Genomic DNA, 18,464 nt, shown 5'->3' on the forward strand with positions numbered 1-18,464 from the left:
GCCATCCAGGCGCCTCCATAGTTAAGTCCTTTAAACAAAGGTATCTCCCTTTTTTTTAGTCCTGCCATCAGTCCCACATTTTCCCAGATGAATCAAAGTCAATAACTGTTTTGCAGGTGGAGAGATTGCAGACTCCAACCCTTGGTTGAGTTAACACGTAAAGGGAAGTCCTGGACTTGGGTAATTATAGGATATTTCCTTAATAAACCTTATCTGATCCCTTTCCGCTAATAATTGTATGTAATTATATTTATGTGTGAGAACATTGCATATTAATGGAAATCAGGGCCCTGAGGATTTAAAGAACTTATGAAGCATTTGATTGGATACCACTAATCATTACGTGTTACCCAAAGTATAACAGGGGAAGAGAATTTGTCAAAAAGGAAACCGGAGAGTAGGAGAAACCCAACACTTTCATTAATTGATAATATTTTTATTAGGTTGTTACTTTCAAGTGTCTTTTAGCATTTGCACTTGAATTTAAATGCCTGAAAAGGAATGGGTATTCAGGAAAAGAAAAGTAATTACACCCTGTAATTCTGATTTAATTACAAGGAAGTAGATGTAACATGATGTGATAAAAGTTATGATGAGCTCTTTAAATGATATATGTCATTAACATGTTAATTGGCATGAAATTTGAACTCGGAGCCAGAGAAATCTTAGGTGAATACGAGGTCAACTCTATTACAGGCAGTCTTACGATGAAAATTCCATAAAAGCATTTTGAGTTTTATTCTGCAATGTACTTTTCCCCCGTTTATACTCAATACGATGAAATTCCAATCCTGCTCTTTAAAAAAGAGAGATAAAAACGGCCATCCCTGAGATGCTGGGGGTGGTTAAGCTTGAACCCGTAATTGACTAGACACCAGGTCTGGACTAACGGAAATGGTTTTTGTTGTTTTTTTCTTGTCCTGAGTTCAAAGACCAGGTCGTGTTCTAAAAATACGGGATGAGGAGATGAGAGGCGTAGAGATTAAGGTTATTAAAAGGCTGCCATTCCCTCAAATACTCATCCCATGCCCTGTTTGTTTTATTTGATTATCATTTTGAGGCTCAGGCCTGTGGTTAGTAAGCAAACGTGTGAAGAATGCAATGTAGTCGGCGGCAGGAAATAGCCCAGCTAGACCGAGGTTTCTGCGACCGGAGGGTGGGATGCCGCCTGGAACCTCAGAGCCCCAGACCGGCTGCTGGAAACACGCAAGACTCACACCCGACTACGAGGCTGGCCGTAAGCTGCAATTCTGAAAACACCGACGTGCCGTCGGGTCCCACAGCCGCCGGCGGCGGAGGCGTTTCTGTGGGCGCCGCTGCACGGACCCTCCTCTCACGTGGTGTCCTCACCGCACGCACACCCGGGCTGGTGCCGGCGTCAGCAGGACGTTGTGAGTCCCAGAGCGCACCGTGCCCGGTCGCGTTTCGCGGGGTCCCTCTCTGTTCCTCCTCTCTTGGTGGACGTGTAGCCTACCGTGATTCAAATTATTTAAAAAGAGAATGGGTTCCTGAGCGCCTGTACTTGGTCATTAGCTAAACATAAGGAGAGAGAGACTCAGGGAACTGGCAGAGGGGAGGACCCTCGGGTAAAGCGGATGTTAGGATTGGCGTTGATACTTGGCGGACGTCCAGATGGAGAAAGGGGGGAGTGGGTAGGAGAGCAGGCATCAGACTCCACCTCGAGTTCGACATGCCCTGCGTGGTTCACCCTTCCTAACTCACTCATTTCCTTTACGCCATGTGGGGCAGAAGGGTCTTCTGGATGTTTCCCTAATGTCCCCAACTCATTCCCGCCCCAGGGCCTTTGCATGTGACCTCCCCACCCTGGAAAGTGTTTCTCCCACTTCTCCCGCTTTGTTCAGGTCTCAGTTCAAATAGCACCTCCCCCCCGCATCCTCCTTTCATTTAAACCAGCACCCCTGGCCACGCTTTCACGTGCTAGCTCCCCACCCGGCTTTGATTTTCTTCACCGAAACGATCTCCGTCCTGGCTCAGATGTGTACTGCTTTCATAGCCTGCCTGTGGCTTCTAGAATGTAGGCTCCCTGGGGGCAGGCACCTGCCTTGTCTGGTTCATTGCCCTGCTCCCACACTGGGAACGACATCAGGCGAGCGGACGTAAACACGCGTGTGCCACATGAAGTGGGGGGGGAGGGGGAATCGCGTCCTGATGCGTGTTCTTGGGCTGGTTACTTAATTTGTAGCCGCCTTGTTGGTAAACGGGAATAAGTCTGAAGAACGAAGTGATTAAATGCATGAAACCTTCTGAGCCTAGTGCCTGGTCCGTGTCGAGTTTAAAAATGAGAGATTTCTCTTTAGAGAATCAGGGCACAATAGGCTGGGAACTAAATCCTCGAGTCTGTGTGAGGAAAGACAGATGAGGCGGGAGATGGAGGTCAGGAGAGCCGCCAGCTGGGCCGTGCTCCCTGCTGGTGTTCCCTGGCCCTAAAGTTACATAATACACCTGCATACCGGGGAGAGATCCGGATGAACTCCTTAGCACACACAGAGGCGCTCCCTTCACGGAGCCCAGGGGAGACTTTAATTCGGGTTCGGGGAGTCAAGGGAGGGGCAGTACAGACCCCGGTGAAGAAAGTGGACCCAGGGGTCTAACAGGTGTCGGCTTCGAAACCCGTTTCCCCAGCCCTACTGGCTTTGTGACCTTGAAAGAGTAAGTGCGCCTTTAGGGGCCTCAGTTCCCTCATCTGTGAAATGGGCTAACAAGCGTATTATTTCCTCACAGGGCTGTGGGATGAAATGAAGCTATGCAGGGGGAGTCCCGAGCCAGGTGCGTGGCACGGAGAAAGTTCTAACGCACGCCGTCCATCGCGACTGTGGGTTCGCACGCCATCCTTCGCGGCTGTCGGTTATGCTGCGTCTCCGTGTCGAACGGCAGAAGGATTGTAACAAACGCTGGGTCTCAGAGTCTTAGTTACAATTAAGGGAGTGCTCGACCGTGGGTGGCCAGCCTGTGCTCAGCACCTGACAGGGTCTTCTCGTCCACGGCCACCTGGTGCGGCAGACCTCTCCCGCCACTTGAATTGGGCTTTTTAAAAAAAATATATGATTTTTAAAAAAATGTTTATTTTTGAGAGAGAGAGAGCAAGCGAGCTCGAGGTGGCGGGGGATGGGCAGAGGGGGGAGACAGAGAGAGTCTCAAGCAGGCTCTGCACTGTCAGCTCGGAGCCTGCCGTGCGGCTCGAACTCATGAATCGTGAGATCGTGACCCGAGCCCCAAACCAAGAGTCAGACGCTTGAGCGACTGAGCCACCCAGGCGCCCCCAAATTCAGTGATTTAAGAAACTCAACAGCCACACCTTTTTCGGCTGCCGGGAACTCATAACCTGGGACCTTTGGACAGTCGGGCCGAGTTGACCAGACCCCGGGCGTCTTTGGACTTTGGGAGCTGCCAGCTCAGCAGCCATCTGGTGGCACCAAGCATTTTCCAGGCGTCCTCCCGCTCAGGTGTGGGATGGAGCCGAAGGCCCCCTGTGTGCCAGCAGAATGTGACGAGGCGCAGGGCCAGGCTGATACTCCAGGGTCTCCCGCCAGGACCCACCCAGCTTACTTGGGTCCCAGAGGGTCTGTGACCCCGGCTCTCCACGATGCCTGCTTGCTGAGGCTCTGGTCCGACCAGCCCCTCCTGTAAGTTTCTGAGTCAGAAACCACCTCGGAGGAGACGTGAGCTCGTCCCGCCCCACCTCCCCTGTGCTCCGGGATGAACACCCCCGCTCCCCACCTGCTCTCACAGACAAGAAGGGCCATTCATAATTTAAGCTGGCCCTTCCTTTCCTAAACGCCACCAACAAGAGCCGGATGCTGGAGGAGAAATTGAACTCTTTCTCCCAGGATACAGTCGAGATGAAGCAGAATCTCATTAAGGCTCACTTCAAAGACTCGCCCTTTATTTCCATACAAACAAGTTTAAATTATCGTGCGTGAATCTGCTGTTAGCAGGGACTCTGTTCCATTATGCATGATTCCTTACTGCTCGTATCATGAATAATGGGCAGCGTTCCATTAGCGATTTCCAGTAAATTCCAGTAATATGCTAAACTTCGGGAGTGGGCACGTTATTGGGTTCAAGTTCTGTCGTTTGCATGTTTATTTTCTTTCTTGCTCCAGCTCTAAGGCTCTGGTCCATCGAAATAGGGGTTACGGTCTTGTAATTAAGCACAGCAGCACCCACGTAGCTATGGTTTCATTATTATTATGATTTAAAATTTATTGAGCCTTTACTATGTGCCAAGGAGAGTGCCAGGGATGTTATCCTTGCATGCATAATATTATTTATTCCTCACCAGAGCCTCACAAGATAGGTATGCTTATTATTCTCTCATTTTAGAGGTGGAAAAAAACAGGTAACTGGGGAAGGATCTAAATCGCCCACGGATAAAAATAATTGGCAGTGCTGATTCAAACCTATTTGTCTGACTTCAGATACTTCCAGTCATAAAATATTTTTTAGCACGCTATGATTTTCCTAGACCCACTGTCATTTGGAAGAATTTTTTGATGCCCATTGTACAGATGGGAAAACTGATGTCCAGGAGGGTGAATGATTCATCCTGGGAATGAGAGGCAGACACCTGTATAAGCCCTGGTTTTGCCTCCATTCGATGGTGGACAACTAGTCTTCCTGGAAATACTGATGAGGTTGTGGATTCTGTTATTTTATGGTTGGGAGCAGGTTTTTCTCAGTATTCTCTCTTTACCGCTGTCTCTGGAGGTTCTTTAGGGGGACCCATGCTGACTCTTTCACGCCCCTGATGATGCGACCTTGAGCAAATTGCTTAACTTCCTTCACTTCGGTGCCTTTATCTGTACAATGGGGACACATGCCCCCCCCCCCCCCCCCGTTAGGGTCACTGGCAGGAAGAGACCAGGTAGAAGAAAGTAGGCAATGGCTGGCACACAGGAAGCACTCTATACGGGTCAGCTAGTATTTTTGAATTATTCCCTTTAAAATTCTTTATACCGTTCCACTTGTATTTCTCTGATTAACCCAGGATCTGGCACAGCCTTGGAAACTTTCCTTTTTTTTTTAACGTTTATTTATCTTTGAGAGACAGAGAGAGACAGATCATGAGCAGGGGAGGGGCAGAGAGAGACACACACAGAATCTGAAGCAGGCCCTGGGCTCTGAGCTGTCAGCACAGAGTTCGGTGTGGGGCTCGAACCCACGAACTGTGAGATCATGACCTGAGCTGAAGTCAGATGCTTAACTGACTGAGCCACCCAGGCGCCCCTCCTTTTTAAAAAATGTTTATTTTTTTTGAGAGAGAGAGAAAGCGCTGGGGGAGGGGCAGAGAGAGGGAGAGAGAGAGAATCCCAAGCAGGCTCTGAGCTCAGCATGGAGCCCGATGAGGGGCTTGATTTCATGACTACGAGATCGTGACCTGAGCTGAAATCAAGAGTCAGACGCTCAACCGACTGAACCCTACCAGGTGCCCTGGAACATTTCCTTTTTTAAAACCCCCCTGACTCCCAACATCTCATAGCCTGACCAATAAAGTCATAATTCATTGCCACGTTCCTTCCTGTTCTCTCAACCCAGGACAAAGATTAGCCAGTGGCTCCTCCACTTGGCTGAGCTCATGAGTTAATGACTCAAGTTAAGATGGTTTGAAGAAATTAGTTACAAGTACTGTTTCACAGCCCAATCTCAGATTATTGAAAAACAGTTGGAAGGGAAGTTTGAGTTGGCCTCAGCTTTTATTTTTAACTTTTTGAGTTAGCTGATGTCAAATCCAGCCTCACTGTCAAGACAGGAAATGCTGGGGTCCTCTGGAAAATGTCTTAATAATTTCTGCATTATTTATTCAAGATATTTGGCCCGCTCAACTGGGAGTGATTTTTCCATTTGGAGATGTGTCACAGCGTGCCCCAGACAGGAAATGAGCTTAAGGAGCTTGACTTGAGAGACCCATCCAGGCTCTTTGAATGCACCCAACCCTTTCCTGTGCAGAATCTTTTCTCCTCCTGGTGATGCCATCTGGACCCGGTTTTCCTTCGCTCACTCATCGCTGCTAATTCCATAGGCTGGGATTCTATCCATTTCTCAAGGTTCACCTCACAGCCACATTTTCTTCATTCTAGAAACTGCTTCTTCAATCCAGTATGCTTATATTTTGCGTTACACTTTTTGATGTGCCTTCACAGGTATTATTTAATTAATCTGGTGGAATGTGATGTGTTCAGGTTCTTTATACCATTTCACTTTCTGCCCCATGTGGCTGAGCTCTCTCTCCTTGTGCTAGTATTTAAAGCTTCTCGATCTGCCTTGTATGCTAGAGAGAACTTTCTCTAACTAGCATGGCTCTTAAGCCTTGCTGTTTCTATTAGGACACGAGAGAGAGGAGTGCCCAAAGAAGCCAATGCTATCTTAATTCATTTACAGTTACAGAGCAGGTAAGTCACATGTGGAAAGGTGACAAGAGGGCAGTGCGAAGTGGCAAACAGCAGGGGACGCAGGAGGCTGGCTTGGAAGGGACTTTGGAGCATTTTTGGCGAGAGTTGTTAGGGGCAGCTGGTATTTCATGAGGAACGGAGCTTTGGGGGAAATGGGTGGGTAAAAAGAATTGAAAAGCAATTGGTAATGAACAGGTGCCCCACCCTTCGACATTTCAGGAGAGGCTGCAGGAGAGATTTATATTTTTCTACAAACATCTTTTATGATGGATGGGCACTTCTCCTGAGTATAACACGGGTGTCAAAACGGGACTGACCTTAATGAGCTGCGGTCTGTACCAGAATTTACGTTTGTATCTCTCTGCCCCTTCAACATACACACACCCAAGGAAGCTTCCTGAATGCGGGGGTTGGGGTTTCATTTTACCCAGGAGATTTTGCTCCCAGTTGGTTTCTTCAGAAAACAAAACAAAACAAAACAAAACTCTGCTTATTTGTTCACCTTTTGGAGACAAATGCTTCCTGATGAGTCCCAGCTCCTGACTGCCTTGTGGATGCTCACTGTCTGATTGGCATTTTTGGGTGAGTCATTTGTGATAGACCCAGAGTATACAACGGACAGGGCATATTGGGCTCAGAAGCTGTGTATTTGCACTTTAGCCTTACCTCGAAAAGCTATGCACCTTGGGCGAGTTATTTGACCTCTGTGCCTCAGTTTCCTATCAGAAATTTTTGTTTCCCCTAAATCATTAAAAGCAAGCAAGCAAGCGATATGGTTCACTCTGCCTCAACTGATGGAATCATAGAATATAAGCGTCAGAAGAGATCTGAGGAGATGAGCTGGTCCAGAGGGGGCAAATACGTTTTGTTTGCTGTAGGCACACATCCATTTAGAGCAGTTGTCTTCAGTTGGGGTCACTGTCCCCTCCCACCAGAGGACATTTGGCGATGCCTGGAGACATTTTGGCTGTCACAACAGGGAGGGGGCGTGGTGTGGTTACTGACATCAAGTAGGGAATGGCCACGGGTGCTGTTAAACATCCTATCGTGCACAGAACAGCCTTCCATGACAAAGAGTTATCCACCCAAAATGCCAACAGAGACCATTTGTTCTGCAGGACGCAAAGTCTGTGTCTTCCTCGAAACTCAGTGGGAAAGAATGCCAGGATTGATTAGTGATGTCTGCCTTGGATACAAGAGGTGGAGTTAGGGAGCATGTGTGCCAAGATTGACTAGTGATGTCTGCCTTGGATACAAGAGGTGGAGTTAGGGAGCATGCGTGCCAGGATTGACTAGTGATGTCTGCCTTGGATACAAGAGGTGGAGTTAGGGAGCATGTGTGCCAAGATTGACTAGTGATGTCTGCCTTGGATACAAGAGGTGGAGTTAGGGAGCATGCGTGCCAGGATTGACTAGTGATGTCTGCCTTGGATACAAGAGGTGGAGTTAGGGAGAATGTGTGCCAAGATTGACTAGTGATGTCTGCCTTGGATACAAGAGGTGGAGTTAGGGAGCGTATGTGTTTGTCATTACCATACAAAGCCAAAAACCTATTTTATAGAGGAGGAGATGAAAGCCCAGGTAGCTTTTCAAGGCACGTGGCAACAAGAGGGGTCAGGCTACAATCGATTGCTGGGTTTTTTTTTTTCCTTAAAAAGATTTTATTGTTAAGCAATCTCTATACCCAATGTGGGTCTTGAACTTACATCCCTGAGATCAAGACTTGCATGCTCTGTGGATTGAGCCAGCCAGGCACCCCAAGTTGATTGCTTTTTGACTGAAACTACACTCTCTAAGAGCAGAAACTGGATCAGTCTAGCTCCCTAGCACATCTTCAGCAACTAGAACAGGGTCTGCCCAGGGTAGACATTCAACAAATATTTCTTAAATTAATGTATTGAGTTTCTGGCAAGGATACCTGTAACTTTACCAACTCCAAGCCTGCTTTCTTAATTTATATAAAATCTATGTTCAGTTTTTTTAAAATTTTTAATGTTTATTTATATTTGAGAGAGAGAGAGAGGAAGAAACAGACTGAGTGCAAGTGGGGAGGGACAGAGAGAGCAGGAGTCACAGAATCCGAAGCAGGCTCCAGGCTCTGAGCTGTCAGCACAGAGCCCAACACGAGGCTCGAACTCACAGACTGTGAGATCATGACCTGAGCCGAAGTCGGACACTTAATAGAATGAGCCACCCGAGCACCCCAAACCTATGTGCAGTTTTGAGAGTACATGTGAAAATAATAAAACGAATGCAGATGTGAAAACGCTTGAACAACAATCATTTTCTTTGGGAGGGTTGCTTATGCCATGCGTCTTCCTATTCCCCAAATCAACTGGGAATATCTGTTCATGGAATTCAAGGTTCTGTTCTGAGACCCTTACCCAGAGAATACCTTCTACACACATCTATTTAAAGGACACCTTCCTTGTCCCCGCAAAACACAGGACAACTTATGGAGCAGGACCAGCTCCAGGGAAGAGTCCAGGATGTTCAGTGACTTGATTTTGTTTTTTCCTTCCTGTCTTCCTGATTGACCTGGGGGAACACAGTCCCTCAGGATCTCAGTTTTACCGCTTGCAGACGAGACCAAATGATCACTTGCTACTTTTCCCTACTTCACTTGGATGGGTGAGAGGCAAATTACGGAAGCAGTTGGAATCTTTTAAAAGATTTCATGTATTTTTAAAAGATTTTGAATTTAAAATAACTTATAGACTCACAGTAAGTTGCAAAAATAGAGTTTCAGGTACCCTTCCCCCTGGAGTCCCCCATGGTGACATCAATCTAATATCCAAGCCAGGATGTTGACATGGGTCTAATACTGTTACCTAGGCTATAGACCTCGTTTGGATAATTTTTATGTGTATGTGTATGTGTGTGTGGGCAGCGCTGTGCAGTTGTATCCATTGTATAGATTTATGTAACCATCGCTACCGTCAAGGTACAAAACTGCTTAGAACAAAGAGTAATGATATTATCAGCTACCAATTGTTGGGGTACTTACTATGTTAAGTAAAATGCTCTGCTAGGCATTTTATTGCATTAGTTAATCTTGACAACAGTCAGGCAAGTCAGGTGCTATACATGTTTTACAAAGAAGTAAACTGAGGCTCAGCGTTCGTAAGTAACCTTGCAAAGGTGCCCTGCCCAGCCAGGGAAATAGCAAAGCTGAATCACTTGGAGGCCAACACTTGCCCTTTTAAAATAACTCCACGCTGGGAATCATTTTAAGCAAAATCGTCCCATAATCTCAGCCTCCCAAGAAACACCTACTAAATAATTGAGTATATTTCCTTTGAGTCATTCTACAAATATGCAGATGTAAGCTTAATAGGGATCAAACTGTATGCCCAACGTCTGTCTCACTTTTTTCTTGACTTACCATCACATCTTCTACATCAATAAAACACTTAAGAATGATCACCTTGAAGTCTGCTCAACATTGCACTGTTCCATGACAGAGTAAGATTCTCTGATGCCCTGCTTTTGGCCAAAAAAATTGCCAAATTTTCATTATTGTAAGTATTACCGTAATGAACATCTTTGTACAAAAACCTGGTCTGTGAAGATCTGGAGACATTCGCAGCATTAGGTTCTGAGATGTGAAATTATTGAGTCAAAACATAACAATAGTTTTCTGATTCTTAATCGTATTGCTTCAACATTCAGAAGGCAATGTCTTTAAGATCCGGTACCAGTTAGTCTCATTCAGGGGCTGGTGAATTGCAGCCTTCAGGGTAAATCTGGCTGTGCCGCCTTATTTGTAAATAAAGTTTTATTGGAACGCAGCTAAGTCATTGGAAACAAACACGCTCTTTTGTTTACATGTTGTCAACAGCTGCTTTCACCCTAGGTCACAGCTGAGTAATTGCAAAAGAAACCGTATGGCTGGCAAACAACGTATTTACAATTTATGTCCTTTAGAGAAAAAGTTGGGGGGCCTTGCTCTAGATGAGAGCTATGGATGAAAGATAATAATGGCAAATATTTGGTCAGAACAATAATACCAAGCATAGCCTCACGGCGTGGGCACACGTCGGGGAAAAGGGTGTTATAATATATACTGGAGACTGAGGGTACAGGCTCTCAGATGTCTTGCTCTCTTGTGCCAGGGGGGAGGTACACAGTTGGTGCTTAATAAGTGCCCTTTGTTTGCTGTGGTAACAGTTGTGGCTGCGAAGCATGGGGTTGACGGCCGTGGTGATACCCCTTCCTCCCTTCTCCTGGCTTCGCGTGGCTCTTGGAATTGTCCTGGGTGGGTAACTTCCTTTTCACACCGCTGGTGTATTTAGAAAGCAGCTCAATTATTTAAATTCTCCAAGATCAAGGATGTGAAATGAAGGCTGCCCCTGGCCCCACCAGACATCCAAATAAATCTCACGGCTTCCAAATGTGACTGTGTCACCCTGGGATTAATACCAAGTAATCCAGTGCCAACATCGAGACAGTGAAAATAAGCATTTACTCTCCCGGAAAATCATTTTATACTGATTACAAGTTGTAACCTGTCACTAGGATGTGAATTGAAAATGTGCACATTTGCAAGGTTAATATTTCTCTCTAAAGTCACTCTCTCCCCTGCCTCCCACCCTGCACCCCGACCCCGGCTCATGGGAATTCCAAATAAATATTCGTCCCGAGACACCCTTATTCCGAGGTACAAAGTTTAAACCAGCTTTTCATTTCCCTCCAAGGCCACAGGACGACATAAAAGCAAGTAGCAACGGTCTAGGGCAGGCTTCTTCAGCCTCAGCTCCAGGACACTTCAGGCCAGATACTTAATTCTTAGTCGTGGGGCCCCGTCCTGTGCCCTGTTGGGTATCAGTAGCATCCCTGATCTCTGCCCACTGATACTGGTGGCACCTCTCAATATCTCGGGACATTGCCAAATATCCCTTGGGGGTCAGCTCACCCCCATTTGAAAAGCACAGATCCGGAAACAAGGGGGCAGGCATCCCGATAGTGCCAGAGCATGGCCATCTGCGTACATTTCTAGCTCCGTCTCTGTCGAGACTTTACCTCCAGCCTTTGAACCCAGAGCCTGTATGCTCTGTCACCTCTTGGCATTGGCTTATCCTGGCCGCTGTGTCTGGAATATTCTCTCCTAATTTCTGTTGCGGAAAGTCACCTCTTCAAAGAAGTCTTCCATGACTACCCCTCCTCCAAGGCCTAACATGGAGTTAGACAGCGTTTCCTCTGGGATTTCCTGGCCCTTTGCCCAGGCAGCAGAGACACTCTCGTATAGGATTTGGGCTCTAAGTCAGTGGTTAAAGCAAAAACTGAGCAAAACAAAATCACCCTTAGAAAGTCCCTTAAATCCCCCTTAGAGAGAGTATGAATGGCTTTGCAGAGTCAACTCTGTTCAGTCATTTTTGTGTCCGCTCATGGTTAAGAAGTTTGGAGTTACCCTAAAGGAACGAAAGCCTTCAAACAATTACGCCTTTTAGAAAGCGTCTGCTAACAAATGGGGGAAAAGGCCAAGCACCCTCGTCCGTTTTCGCTTGGCTGCGGGGTTTATTTCACTTGGTTTGAATATCGAACCTCTATCATCTCAGTATCGGTGAGTGGTTTGCCATTGGAAGAATTAAACTAGATAACGCATGTGAAAGCCCTTCAGGAGCCGGCACGTAGCAGGTGCACAGAGACGCTTCCTGAATTCACATTGAAATCCACAGCGTTCTTTGAAAGTGACAGAGAAGAGAGCTGGGCCACACGTTTCCTGGAGTTCTCCACTGGCGTTTCCTCTTGTGACCACAACCATCCGCTCTGGACCGCTCGCCTCACGCCCCACTAAGTGCCGCGCCCTCACGGTGCGTTTGTCTATCATTTGTTTGTGCATCCTGGTGTGTGTTTCCCATTAGACAGTGAGTTACTTGAGGACAGGGGCCCTGACGCATGTATTTTTGTATCCCGAAAGCCTGCCACGGAGGAGACGCTCGGTAATTTCCATGTCAAATGAAGGCATAAAAGCATGTGAGTTTGAATTAACAACATCTCCAGCATATCTTACTTCCAATGTAAAAACCCTTCCCCTATTGAATAGAAACATTACAAATGCCGTATCTTATGGGATCCGAGTATTCTATTACAAGCGTGTAACGTATTTTTTTGACACGTAGGAGGTGCTCAACAAATATTTGGTGTGCCGTTAGCGAGTCCTTAACGTGTTTTAAAAATACAGCAGAACTGTTCAAGGGGTTGGTATGAGGGAGTTTTTTCTCAGCGGGTTTGGCAGAGATGGGTAAATCCGACCATATTCTTCGTGTTCTTTTAACATATCCTTAGCTTGTCGCCACCGCTCTTGCCAAATCCACCAGCAAGAAGGCAGAGAGCAATGATGGAGTTTCCAATTCAGAAGCGGAGCCCAAGAGTCAGCCTGGCTTCTTCCCAAACGGAGGACTGAAGAGAGTTCTGGAGATGCCTGACTTGATTTAACCCCGCTGCCTTCAGCCTATGGCGCGAAACGACCATGGCATTTTCTACGACTGCTGTTCTGTCCTGTCTACATAGGTGCCCGAATCTGCCCTTTGACGATGTCCAAGGAAGGAAGCCCAAAGGTAGAAACCCTCCACAGAAATGAGGGTAAAGAAAAACTCATCTTAACACGATCCCAGAGCCAGGACCCAGAGGGCCCAGGGAGACCGCAGGCGGGAGCCAACGCCCTCCCCGTGTGGTTTCTTGTACGAAGGCACCGCTCTCCAGACAACTCTTCTCTGCATTTCGTGCGGTGGAGACATGGGGAGTTTGTTAACAGAGACTGAGCTCCCGTGGGGCCGGATGTGGCCGCGATTTGCATGGGGACCCTCATGAAAATTCAAGCGAAAGTGATCGCTCCCCACTTCTAAAGCTCCTCTACGCACGGGCAAGCGTGTGAAGTCAGAAGCCAAGGAGAAGGAAGTGACAGCCATCTTTCCAGACCTCTGAAATCCGGATGACATCAGAAAGGGTTATTTAATTCCGAGGTACACGGACGGGGGCTATTCACACAGAGGGAGGAAGAAAAGAATTTATATCCCTTTCATATATAAAAGGAAACAGATGTGATTTTCTTTACAAAAGAGCATTTCATTAAAAAAAAAAAAAAAGGCGAGGCGAGGCAGAGTTAACATCACCATTATTCTCCATCTCAGGAAAAGCAAATCCTGTTTGTCCGTCATTATAGAAGGTAGCGAAATCCTTTCATCCAGTGATTAGTTGTAAACATTCCACAGCCTTCTGGGAGCAGGCCTCTGTTTCCCGTCTTACGCTGAAGCCATTTTCTTAGACTAATGTTTTATACACACAGCTCAGATACAATGCAAAGTCCCGGTACCCCAAAGGCAACGGGGCATTCGTTTATACTAAATCAGAAGTGTCACCCGTGGCAACCTGCAGCAGTGAAACATTTATTCAGTCTTGCATTCCTGGCACTTAGAATTATTTCTTTCATGCCTGATAGCCAAATTACAATATGGCAGGTCTCCCTGGAGCCACGGGATCATTAGTGCTAGCTCACAACATACTTTCAACTGATATGGCATTTCATGTACAGCTGCCAATCAAAAAATGGGATATGCAAATGAGGAGGGGAGCCTTGGTGTACAATTCCTGTACCGTGAGCTCCTCACAGATTTCCTTAATGACTAGCAGTCATTCCGTTGAGTGGAAGAAGTGGAAAGAACACAGAGGAGAATTCCCCCAGGAAGCTGGTTGCGAGAAGCAGAAGTTTTTACATTTGATTTCCATATTTATTCTCTTTCTTCCCCCCCCCCCCCCACTTCTGTGTGTTTCTAAACAGCGGGCCTCAAAATACTCGAGCGAGGCTTGTTATATAAATACAGAGCCTTGTCATTGCGGTGGAGACGCTCAGGCCGCACTTGGACATGAGCGGCGGGCTCCGTGGAGATGCCCGACGGGGGAGGGGCACAGCGGGAGAAACAGTGTCCAAAGATGAAGGCGAGGCTGACCGTAGGGCCCGAGGCCTGGCTGGGAGGGTGGGGGTGTCCTGACCGTGTCTGGTGACAGGTCCGGTGATCTGGCCCCCGCCGTCCGCCCCTGCTTGTCTGGCCCACTCTCCCGGATTCTCGCCTCCAGAACCTTCTTTTCCGAGTCTCGCAAGTTCCAAGCTCCTTCCTACCTTCGGCAGAGGCACTGGGCCCTGCTCCTCCTGGTGCTCACCCCTAGCACCTCCCCCAGCGCCCGAGGAGGAGGTAAATCGAATGGATTGAATGAATGAGTGAAGCCCCCTGCAGACCAGTTATTGCCTGAGTAGAACTCCGAGTGGGGACCCTGGATTAAAAGCTCAAGGCCTACCAGTGACCTGAAAAACATCTCTGTGGCGGCAGACAGATAAGAAAATACTCGAGACAGATTGTGAGGACGCCTTGCCATGCCCCACGAATGGAGAATGGCGTCCCCATCCCCCCCCCCCACCCCACCCCTGCGGAGGCCGGAGTGCACCCTTCACCATTTTATGACTGTATTCTGATTTTCCACACCGAGGAGGACAGGAATGGTCCTTAGCAGTATATCACCATTATACATTCGCCTTTTTCTTTTTGTGGGGGTGAGGACATCTCCTTAGCCGGTGTGAGTGAGATACTGGCTTCTGAGTTTATTTTTGAGAGGCTGAAATATCATAAGGCAGTACTAGGATGTTCCAAAGTGATAAAAAAATCCCTTTTATCAGAGGTTTATCACCTTTCTGCTTTCTGTTTCCGTTTTATTCTTTATTCTACATGGGATGCTTTTCCCGTGCAACCAGATCTGGACTGATTCCTTTATTCTTTAGTGTGAGAAAATATAATGTCATTTAACTGCGGTTTTAGATGTACCCTCTGTTTATGCCTAGAAAGGCTGGTGTGATAATGCTAAGTGAGGCAGGTACCACGTGGCCTATCACTGCTTTATCTTTTCCAGTCAAGGAGTATTTTCACTCAGGACTGGGTGGACAGCCATGGCCACCATTTTCTCAAATTGAACACAGGCCCAGAGAGGTCAAGCTCCTGGCTGAAGCCACACAGCCGGGAAGCGGTAAGCTTGCGACTCCTTGTCAGGACCGTAGTTGGCAAATTTAGCAACCGCTGGACAGATGTCACTGTGGAGGGATTTCGGGAGTGTCATAAAGGTGAGGCCATCAAGCCAGAAGATAGGGAATGTATGACACCCTCTCAGCCCCCAAAATAAGATAGTTAAAGATGCTGTATCGTAATCTTAATTTGATTTAAAGAAATACATCTGTGCGTGGCTGGAAGCGAACGGCTTTACTTATGCAGAGTTTTGGGGACTACCTTCTTTCTGGGGTCTCCAGCTCCGGTCAAATCTCCCGCCTGTGGTAATGAATGTCTCACTTCCTCCCTCTTGTGTTCCTTCCTCCTATTCGTCTGTAAGTAAGACCAGCTCCCAGCTCCCAGCTGTGCACTCCCCACATAAATTTCCCTGTATTTCTGGAAGAAATCCCTCCGTCTCAGCTCCTCGGGGAATCTGCTTGGCTCTCACACCTCCCCTAGGCCAAGGTCACAGGGGTCTTCCCAGGGGCACCTTTCTTCCTGGTTCAGGTTTCCCAAAGAGCAGAAGGGTGAAATGCTGATTCCCAGGCAGAATTCCCATGTCACCCTGAAGAGGGTTCTGGGAACGCTCCAAATTGCACAAGTCAGATCTGGCTTCTTCGGGAAGCTAAGCCGTTTGGTCACCTCCTGAAATTACATTAAGGGAACGGCTGATCATTTATCATGCTCAACTTCCAGAATCGAAATGACCAGTAAGCTGAAACACACAGAGTGTTTTAGGAGGAAACGGAAATAGTCATGTTTTTCGTAACGCTCAAAGAGTTGTGACATGTAAGTCGTAGATTTATCCATCCCTTAAGACTTCTAGAGTGCGCCCCAGGATTAGGTCTGCATCGAAGCTGATGGCAGACTTACAAATAAAAAACGATCTAAGCTCTTTTGGTATCCAAAGCATTTTCATGGATAATCTCATAAAAGCCCTGTAGGGGAGGGGCTAGTATCCCATTTTACAGATGAGGAAACTGAGGCTGAGAGGGCAGCCGCGGGTTCCCCAAGGTCATAGAACTAGGAGATGGAGAAGTCCTGTCTGAAACCCACGCTGCAGGATGTTGTCCTTCTCTTCACGGCAGGTTGCCTCTCTGGTCCCTAGAGTTTCGGGTTTGGCAGTCACATGTGTTGTTACTATTAATCTCGTGTGACTATGTGGTCACAGTCTCTGCAGCCTCGAATGATATAAGCCAGACAGGAAATTGCAGGCTCCAGGGAGCCACAGAGTGCCTGAGAAAGGCCACCAGGGCTCGGGAAGAGCAATTTGAATATCATTATCCGGAACCTTCTATTTCTTGTCTCATCTGACCTCCCCTGACAGCTGTTCTGTGCTCCCACAGGCCCCCTGCACTCACGCACACCTTAGCACCCTGTGTTGTCTTGGCTTATGTGGTGGGATAACACTGGGGTGATGTGTTGATTTCTTTTTCTTTGACTGTTCTCCAGTTGGATGGGAGATAGAAAGGAACCCGGGGGCCCGGCATAAGCAGTAGATTTGACAAAACACTTTCTGAGCCAGACTTTACCCTCATTCATCCCTCACCCTGACACCAGAGGTGGTAAGGAACATCAGGATTTGGTGAGGGAAAGGAGTCTCAGGAAATAGAAGACGAAGACGCTGGGGCAAATCTCTGAGAGAGAGAGAGTTCTGGAGTCGGGGTTCAGTCTAGGTAGGGAATGAAAAAGTTCCCCTAGGTAAACTTGAAGGTCAGACTCATCCTCTGTAGCCCCGGGTGTCCCCTCAGAGCCCCATCCTCCACTGTAGTGGGAGCCAACCCTGCCTTGATTTTCATGGTCTCAGAGCAGGTTTTGGAAACAGCCAACCTTTCCCTTGTCCCTAAGAAGAGCCAACCTTTCCTTTGTTCCTGAGATGGGCACAGGTTTCAGCTAAGAAGAAATTACTGGTTGACCTATGTCACTCTTATGGTACGAAAGTTTTGTTCCTTTGTGCGAATGGCTGCCCGATGGAAGACAACTGCTAAAGTGAGCAAAGGGGATAAAGAGAGGGAGGGAAGGTCTAGAAAATGGTAGTTCTAAGCTAGGAAATCCAAGATCAATGGAGAGGACCGTTGTGTGGTACAGGTATCCTCAAGGATACCTTAAGGATACCTTAAGGATTATCTTTCAGATAATCAAGGGTCTACTATGTACTAATTCTCTCTGAAGAAGAATCAGGAGGCATCAGCATGCACTGTGGACCCACTTCATGCTCGGTATTTTATACAGATTATCTGGACTCTCTGATTTGGTCATCATTCGGAGGTGGGAGCCATTCTTATGTTACAGACGATACAACCAAGGCTTAGTGGGTAAGTGAGTCACACGAAATCACATAGATGCTATTCGTTGGAGCCTGGATTAGAACCACCAACTCAAGGTTCCACATAGGGTGGGCTTGATATATAACCTGAACTGGTGAGACCAACATCATCGTCACTATAGTATCCCTTTATTAGAAATATTTCCTAGTTCTTTGGGATAGAGAGCATTTCCTAATAAAACGATGATATAATAATAATAGTTGTTATTATTAAAAACTAGATAGGCACACATATGACTGCCACTGTCCTGAACCATCGCATAAATAATCCCTCTGAAATCTAGGAAAAGACTTTGGCTGCTTGTTTGCTTACATGTTGGCAATGAAGGTTATTTTTCAAGAATCTCATGGTCAAACTGATGAATTAGATAATCCACCTGGAAGATCTAAGCTTCGAAAGTGAGTTTTGCATTTCCGCTCTGTACCCTCCGTGATTGTTTTTATGGTCTTCGTTGAATTCTATTGCATGAAGGATGCGGACGTTGTAGGTTAGAAACGGTCCCAGCTCTGCTGTACAACAGAGCTTCACACCCCTCCCCCCATCATTTGGAAACAACTTTCATGAGTTTCCCATGTCTGAGCACGATCCCAGTGTTCGATGATTTCCTTAGCAGTCTTTTCGGAAAACGTAACACACTTAAAAAAAAGAAACTGCACCTCATTCTACGCAACAATTTATAACATCATGGATGTATC

At 47.0% G+C, this 18,464-nt stretch overlaps 1 protein-coding gene across 2 annotated transcripts in view; it reads right to left on the reverse strand.

The window, feature by feature from the left end:
- TSHZ2 (teashirt zinc finger homeobox 2) overlaps positions 1 to 18,464 on the reverse strand; it is a 460,946-nt gene that overhangs the window by 64,845 nt on the left and 377,637 nt on the right. The gene's annotated exons all lie outside the window — the stretch shown is intronic.

This window comes from Felis catus, chromosome A3, assembly GCF_018350175.1.
Source record: "Felis catus isolate Fca126 chromosome A3, F.catus_Fca126_mat1.0, whole genome shotgun sequence".
Classification (NCBI taxonomy): Eukaryota; Metazoa; Chordata; class Mammalia; order Carnivora; family Felidae; genus Felis; species Felis catus.